Below are 8,454 nucleotides of genomic sequence, written 5' to 3'. Positions count from 1 at the left end.
TAAATATATTTTTTAGGAGACAGGGTCATATATCTAAACAACAAAATGTGCTTGTCACTGCTTTCTACTGGTAAAATGACCCATACCTGTATGACGATCCCAAAAACTTGTACAGTTAAGGTGTTATTTAGTTTAGGCAACTAAAACTATGGGGGGAGATTGTGGTCATGGTTACATTAAGCAAAACATTTAGTGGTCATGGTTACATTTAGCAAAACATCATCTTGTTGACATCAACATCAACATCAACCGTCCACCCTGATATCCAAAAACAATATCATGCAACTTTTGCCTTTGCTGCTTAAATGTCATTTGTCAAGAAAGTGTACATTCACAGTACACTTACATTTATGTTGTTTTTTCTGGTGAGGACAGTCTCATAGCTAAGTTAGAGTGTAGACAAAATTTTCTTCTACACAAGTATCTTATAAATTGAAAACTTTTACAATTGCTACATGCAGTGTTGTATATAAGTTAGAAAAGCTCTTAGTGGCATATGATCCTCCTTGGTCTTTTGGAATTCAGTCTCTTATATGCTGGGAACTTAAGGTAACTGGCTTTAAATTTTGATTATATTTTAAATTTTCTTATATATTACCTAATCATGTTAATATAATGTAACAGTGAGAATAAGGTAAAGCAACTATAATATTTTAAAGAACTTTCAGAGAATGAACTGATTTTTAACTTGAATGAAAGGCAGTCCCATTACCATACAAACCTTTCAAACAGTTTTTCTCACCCTCTCCTTTGCTAATGAAATTCTGTTGGACATATCTGGGAGAAAGAATCTCCTCTATTAATTTCACTCTGCCCCCTCTTTATTGGTCCACCCACAGAACCTAAATGAAATAACCCTGTCAGGTTTAATTCTAGTAAGACATTGCTCTCCCAGCACAAAGGACATATATGCCACTGAGGTGTACTGCATGAATAACCAATCAGGATTTGTGCTTGGCATTTCTGCAAAGCTTCACAGTATAAACCGTAATCTTTAGAAAATGCATTGAATCCAAACAGAGATTGTAAGTATTGAAGTATTGATTAGCACTACACCTAAATACACATTTTGTGTTGGTGGATGGTTTGCACATCAATGTTAAAGACCTGCAATCCAAACATATGAGCTATGTATGTATACCCAAAGGACAGAGTTTAGTCCTCACCTCTTTAGGAATATGAGAACTCCAAGCTACATACAGTATGTTTCTGAGTGCACCAGCTGCACTTGTCTCAAGTGCATTTGTTATTGGTAACTTTGTCTTTTTACTGACTGCTTTAAAGCATGCTTGTTTAGCTCAGTCTATAAATGCAGTACTTGTGGTATTTATGCTTGTTGCAGTGGTTGTGTGTGTTTAGGGATCCACTGGGGACTAAATGGGAGCTGTACCTTCTTGTCTTTGAATCATTCACTCTATTGACAACACAGTATTGAAATGTCAAATAATCTATAGTTGTAAGAGCTGGTGATGATTAAAAGAGGACTTTTCATTTTAGTCTGCATCTCTCTGTTTCCATGTGCTCACATGGCTCACAGGCTCTCCCCGTGCTTGGCTGACATGGAGGTGTGCAGGTGAGGGGTCAGCTGTACTAAAATATCATGGCACGATTAACGTCACAATTACCTGATGACTGTAGCTGCTAATATCCTCTTCCGCTCTCTTCCTGTCTCTTCAGACTGAAATGAGGGCAATCCTTATTATCGTTAGCAAAGTGCCAACTTCTTTTGTAAAGCCCAGGGGTGGATGCAAATCTCCTTTAGGCAGCTCCAGTGTGCCATTGTGGCAGGACAGACAGGAAGGTAAGTAGTAAGAGAAACTGGGTCAGATTAGTGGCTGAAAAAATGTCCCTTTAGCAGGATGATATTCGTGATAGGCCATTTTGCACTTGAGTATGGTTTGTTTAGGTGCAATACACGAAAATGTATAATGACTTATGTAGCAGTAAACTAATGTCTGTCGTACTCATTCTCCATTTAAATGTTACCACTTTTAATTCAAAGCTTCAAGTCATCTGATATGAACATTTGAATGTACATTTGGAGATTCTTTTGCAGCAAACATGGTGGCTTGTAACACTATAGTGCTTACCTTCTTTTTAGTTTAACTTCCTGTAAATTAAGCAACAATGTTTTTATTTATACATATTTATATTTTAATCTATTATATCTATAAATGTATGAATTGAAAGGGTTACTTATTGTACAAAACCCACTGAGAATCAACATCCAACTTTGCAGCTCTGTAGAGCTCTTAGCTGTTTTTAACCCATTGTTTTGCTTCACCAGTCTATATTACCGTGTGGTGGCCCCCCAAAGGCTCCCGCCAATTTCCTCATATAAAACTGCGAACAGCTACATCCAGCAAACAAGCTCAGACACACAGACAGTACCTGTTCTTCTGTACTGTCTGCCCAGCATGAAATGGCAGAGAACATCAGTTAACAAGTGGCTGGTGAAGTCCACCATCTATAGCAAAACAAGAAGAGAGAGCAAACTAGAGCTAAAAACTGAGCGATTGTTAGATGAACATTTGTCAGGTGGACAGAAAAAGAACTCAATTTGTTGTCCATGACAACAAGAAGCTTTTCTTTACTAACACATAAATGAAAGATAGCTTCTTGAAGATGTTTGTTCTGTAAAGTTTGGCGGCTGTAGTTGCCCATAAAATATATTTTGTAACGTTAATAAAGTTCTAATGTTTTACTGCCACAATTTATTTGATTGATTTCTAATGTTGGGCCTCATGTTGCAGGAGAGCTTGGTGTGTTATGGTGACAGAAAAATAAAATAAGTTTGACATTGCCCAGTGTGCTTTCCAAAACTGCATGGTTGTGTGCAAGTGCCTTAAAATCGCATATTGTATCAACATGGCTAGGTGACCTCCTTGTTAATAAGATATGCATAAGCAATGCATACTGTGGAATTCATGTGTTTTGTTTTCTTCTCATCTTTGTTTATTTTGTTAGTGTTTTTTTAAATCTTTATTTCAGTATTTTTTTTCTTTATTGATTTATATATGTTTGTCTCTGTCATTGTGGGTATTGGGCCTTTGCTTGTCCAGTGTGTAAGGGACTATTGGAGATTGCTATACTCTGTTTTTGGACTTTTGCATGCCTTGCTCCTTATTTTGTGCTGTGGTGATGGTTTTAGCATTTTCCTCCTCCTTTGTCCTCTGCAGGTCTTCTTTGCATGTTCAGACCTCATTGTGTGATCTGAGAGCTCCCTGGAGGGAGTGGTTGTGCTTGCACAGCATCCACTGCTAGAGTCTTGAGTTTCTGGAGGTTTCAACTAATGTTTTACGTGGTGTTACTTATGTACTCAGCAGCTTGCAGCTGTGAGATGAGAGCTTGGAGTTATGAGCTCAGAGCACTGAAGTGGTTACTTCCTAGCAACCTAAGGGAGGTTGGCAAATGCTGTTCCTAACTCTGACACTTTTGGGTGCAAAAGGACAGCAGCATCTGGTTTGTTAAGCGGAATATAAACATGGAAAAACTTAAAACTAAAACCTGTGCCTCAAACAATGGATTTAAGTGGAAATGACCACAGATAACTGACAGTCAGTTTACCCCATTAATAGTAAATATAAGTACCATACTAATTGTATACAGCATATACTGCTGTATACATTAATATAAGTATATATAGTAATGTATATATTAATCTGTTGGTAGTTAATATTCAAGAAATCACCAAACTTGTTTTATACTAAAACAGAAAAACAGAAAACCAAAAATGATACAATACTTACACCTTTAAAATGTTTTCTGATGTGGTCCTGTAGCTTTTTCACCTTCCATTTCCTTGGTGTACTGCATTATGAGAGAATAATGTATATCAACAGCACACTCAAAAATCAAGGGTTTGACATTTTGTACTCCAGTATGACCAACTCACTTCAAACTCAAAATCTGCTTGGAATCAGTTTCAATCAGTGTTGAAAACACTTTGAGGTGAAGAAGGATGAGCTAAACGTGAAGCTAACCAGGGCAGACAAGCTAGCTCTGACAACCAACTGCTGGACTGCTCTCACAAACGAAAGTTACATCACAACCTTTCTTAAAAATTAACCAGTTAGTTATCAGTTAATGGGTGTCGGTCTATTGAAAGCAAAATCACCCAAAATTGACATCCTTAATTAGTACCCAACACCAGTCGCTCTTTACACCTCTCTCCATGGTGCTGAAACATTTAAACACAGTATGCGTTTGACCCAGTATCTGGTTGTGCCTCTCTCCATGGTGCTGAAATGGTCAAAGCTCTCTCTCTCTCTCTCTTTCTCTCTCTCTTTCTGTCTCTGTTTGCCTCCTGCTGTTCATATTTCAACTGAAGACATTGCGCACATACAATTTTGCAAAAGATATTCTTTATTTACTGTAGCACCTCAGCCTTTACAGCTCAGGTCATATTACCCTGATGAGCGTAAAGTGATGACCACAATGTTCCCTCTTTTGTTGAATTTGAGAACATCTTTAGTGCAGAACAGTATAACATTCTGTCTCCAACTGTTTTTTTCTGTTTCACTTATTAAACCCAATGGAACCAGAATGTGAATGATCAAGGAAGACGACCATCTTAAATACATATTCAGAGCAAGAACCCTGCATTTCAGTGATGCAATTAAATTGCGTTGTGTTTCAAAATGAAAGGTTTTCAAATTTGTTGACAAAAAATATAAGGAACTACAATCCTTTTCTTCATTTTAATGCACACAGATGCAATTTAACCAAATGGAAATGTGGGTAATTGTGTGATGACTGGGAGTTGTTTGAGTTGCCTCATGTTGCCTTACTATGTTAATAGCTGTTGCATAAGCAAGATGAAGTGTATTTTTTAATGAGGAGAGCCACATCATAAGCCCTCTGGGTTTTTCAGCTCTGTGAACACCCGCACTGGATATAAAACACTTAACATATAACTCATTACCATGGTGAGTTAAAACATTAGCAAAAGAAGTGATTCAGTTAATAGTGGCAGATATGTTGCCTCATTGTGCATAAAGCATCATGTTCAAGACTGTTTTGATTTGACTTTGACAGCATTAGTTGGAGAATGTTGCAAGTAGTAAAGTTAAATGTGCAACTACAGTTGATGTTAAACTGGTGGCTAACATTAGATATTGTCCTGATGCTCAGGGCAGGATCAGTAAGGTTATTTGTTGTGTGCATTGTTTTAAGGAAAGACAATTGTTTGAATGTATTACACAATCTTGCAGATGATATCTTGAGTAAAGTGCAGCTGCATATGAAAATGCTTCAAAAGTATAGCCTCTAGGTTATGTCTTGTAAATCTGTTTACCCAGACTGTATTGCACTAAGAGCAGTTAAATTGACAGAGGCAAAAATAACAAATCTGCCTGCCTGTGAGATGTTGGTATCCTTGTATTGGCAACCCTGTAACCCTGCTGGGCCATGTTGTAAGGAGCTCTCACCGGCAACATTCTCATTGTCCCCAGCTCCAGACATCCCAGATGGCTGCAGCCTTCTGCAGTCTGCTCAGAACCTGGAGGCCCTCCTTTTTGCATTCTGCTCATGTGTGATGCCCCACTGAACTGCCACTTGCAACCTGATAAATCATTCAGTAATCATTCAGCACAGACATTGGTAGAACTGCCATGCCTGCTACTTTGAGCACTAGGTTGAAATTACTTGCAGTGAGTCGGTTCTCCTGAAAAGCATCCTAGTATGGATTTGCTCCCTGGTCAACTATGAGTGCTTCCACTTTTTCAATCTGAACTGTGTTGTTTGCCTCATCTTTTTCCAACAGCTCATTTTAATTTTGTCTGGTGAGTTGTTCTTCAGCTTCTGGAGAATGGAGATATGTTGCAGCTGTGGATTTTTGTACCTGTAACCATACCTTGTACTATAATCTGTACCTGTAGCAAGTAGATCCTTTGGCAACAAAATCAAATCAGGACTGAAGTGGTATAAATTAACTGAATTTATCAGTGCTCTGGTGTCCAATTGTCAGCCTAACTGAGACTAGCTGGCTTCTATGTACTCTTTAAAGTCAAACTAAGATTTAAACTCATTTCCTTGATGTTTATTCTAACTTGTATACTTGTAGGTCAAAACTTTAATAACCAAAAAGAAATGTAAGTTTTACTTATTTAGCACAGTGTGATAACTAAAAATGGTTCACAATATCACTTCAGTTCCAACACATGCACAGGCCATTAACAAGCTGGAGGGATGTTGTTGCTTTTTGCTGTTTGTGCCATTTGTGATTTTAGCACTCACAAATTTCGAACCTTTGAATCTTATGCAAGGAAGTTTTGAGATTACAGGAGTGCCCCTTGCTGTGAGTTTTCATAGTTTGGTCATTTGCTGTCCCCAGAACTGGATGCATGAAAGAGGGACAGTTAGCATTAGCTAGACCTCCCTCTTAAGACACAACAAACATAGCACTGATTATGTGGCAGCTGCTGATGACTTAGCAGATGTTGAAATAAAATGAACCAAAACAAACAAACATCTAATGGGAAAGAGTGCTAAGATTCCACTTTCTGAATGAAATAAAAACTTCATAGAGTGATGAGTCCTGTAAAGGAACAGATTGCTGTAAATCACTAATGGTACAAAACAGTTTTCTCCTACTTTGAAAAAGCTGCAGTATAATTTAAGTTCATATTTGCTTCAATAGAAAGTGTGGAGAATTCCAAATTTCTGTCTGGCTTTATTTTTCTGTTTGAATAACCAGGGCTGTATTGAAAATACTGAACATATATTTATTTGCTTAAATCTGTCTCCTTAAATGTACAATGCATATAAAGAAGATCATTTTGACCTTTTCAGCAGTAAACGTTTTATAACCCAAACTTGGCTGAGCTTCTATTATATGTTTTAATAGCAAAAACAATCCATTTCCCATTAATCTTTTTCACAGCTTCTCTTTACTTTAGCTGAGGTTGTGCATGCTGGCATTCACAGTGTTTGATGAACTGTGTCAAGTGTTTAATAATCACAATCTATCATTTAATGGTAGATGCAACTGCAATATAGAAGCTGTGTTCAATAGCCTTTATTCATAAATCATCCAGTTATAGAGGAAAATCAACAATACAGAATTGAACTGAATTCTTCAGAAGGATGTCACGGTTGTACTTGGTGATATTTTTAATAAAATTTCTCTTTGTTTCAATAAGATGTGTATAATGATTGTTTTGTTTTGATTGTCACAGCGATCTTGCTTTGGTTTTTGCACATATAATTTATTCTGTTATCTTTTGCAATGTGATCTTGATCTCTCCATAACACTTTCTGAGAAAAGCTTTACTCACTCACTCATGAATTGGATGTAGTATTATTGTATAAGACTGCTTTATGCAGAATTGTAGACTAAATTTGTCAACAACGGTCTTATGCTTTTTAATCAAATACTGAGTAACAGTCAGTTAGATAATAACTGTAATGTAAATCTTTTTTTTGTTCTTTCTAGAGGGAAATAAACATGATTAATGATTTGTGCAAGAGCCTTTCATCGGGCAGTTGATTTAAAAAAAATGTACAGTAAAAGATGAAATGGCATTTTGAAACAGTCTGAACTTTATTTCAGGTCATTTAGCTACTGGCTAATTAATACTGACATTATAGAAGATCAATGGAACCGACAAAGTAAAAGACTTTGGAAATATTAAAATGTGACGTTTCAGTCATTAAGATCTTAATCAGACAGACAAAAGGGTAATGAAACAAATTACACTTATCAGAGCACATACTAATTAGGGCACTCTATACATGGCAATAACTGCAAGGTGTATGCTTGATAAAAGACTTCAATATGCAGTTACTCTGTGTAGGACTTCTTGCCCAGCTCAAGGTTTCTACTGATAGCTGGGTAGAGGTGATTCACTCTGTGTTAGAAAAAACATCAAACTAACATCACATCACATAAGTAACATCTAATATCAAATGGGGAACATTGTTTATGGTTGCTTAGGCAACTGCAGTCACCAATGTTCTTGGTATATCCATTCTTGGAATGGATGTATTATATTCCCCTATACACTTTTAAAGGATTTATTCCGACCAGATGTATTTCCTATAAATGTGACTACTGTGGAATTGTGGGTCATGCTAAAGTTGCACTTGCCAGCTCAGCTGTGCCAGCCTCTTCCAACTTTCTAAATGAACATGATTTTTACATTAATGATTTCAAATGTTTGTCTCTGAGTCTGAAGGAATGTAAACACAGAAACTAGCAGCCTGTAGCAGCCATTATGGCGAACTGCGTAGGGATTTTCATCTTTATTATGCAAGCCACATCTTTCACTATCACAATTAAAATGAAGCTCATTCATAAAGGTCTGTTTTGTCCCTTTCTCATTTTAATATAAAATAAAGCTTTTCATCCAAAGTCTTGCTGATCTAGTTGTTTTCATTAATGGCAATTATCTTTTATGTAGTGCCTTCTTTGTACTACTTTGAGGTCAGTGTTAAATTTGACATAAGTGAGGG

At 36.8% G+C, this 8,454-nt stretch overlaps 1 long non-coding RNA gene across 1 annotated transcript; it reads left to right on the top strand.

Moving 5' to 3' along the window:
* The first annotated feature begins 1,485 nt into the window (after nt 1–1,485).
* On the top strand, nt 1,486–2,734 carry LOC121886027. The gene is made up of 3 exons (XR_006092662.1): nt 1,486–1,573; nt 1,678–1,801; nt 2,288–2,734. It is a non-coding gene; the product is annotated as an uncharacterized LOC121886027 (long non-coding RNA).
* The last annotated feature ends 5,720 nt before the right edge of the window (nt 2,735–8,454 follow it).

Source organism: Thunnus maccoyii, chromosome 19 (assembly GCF_910596095.1).
Source record: "Thunnus maccoyii chromosome 19, fThuMac1.1, whole genome shotgun sequence".
In the NCBI taxonomy this organism is placed as follows: domain Eukaryota; kingdom Metazoa; phylum Chordata; class Actinopteri; order Scombriformes; family Scombridae; genus Thunnus; species Thunnus maccoyii.
This window is presented reverse-complemented; position numbering and strand designations above follow the sequence as displayed.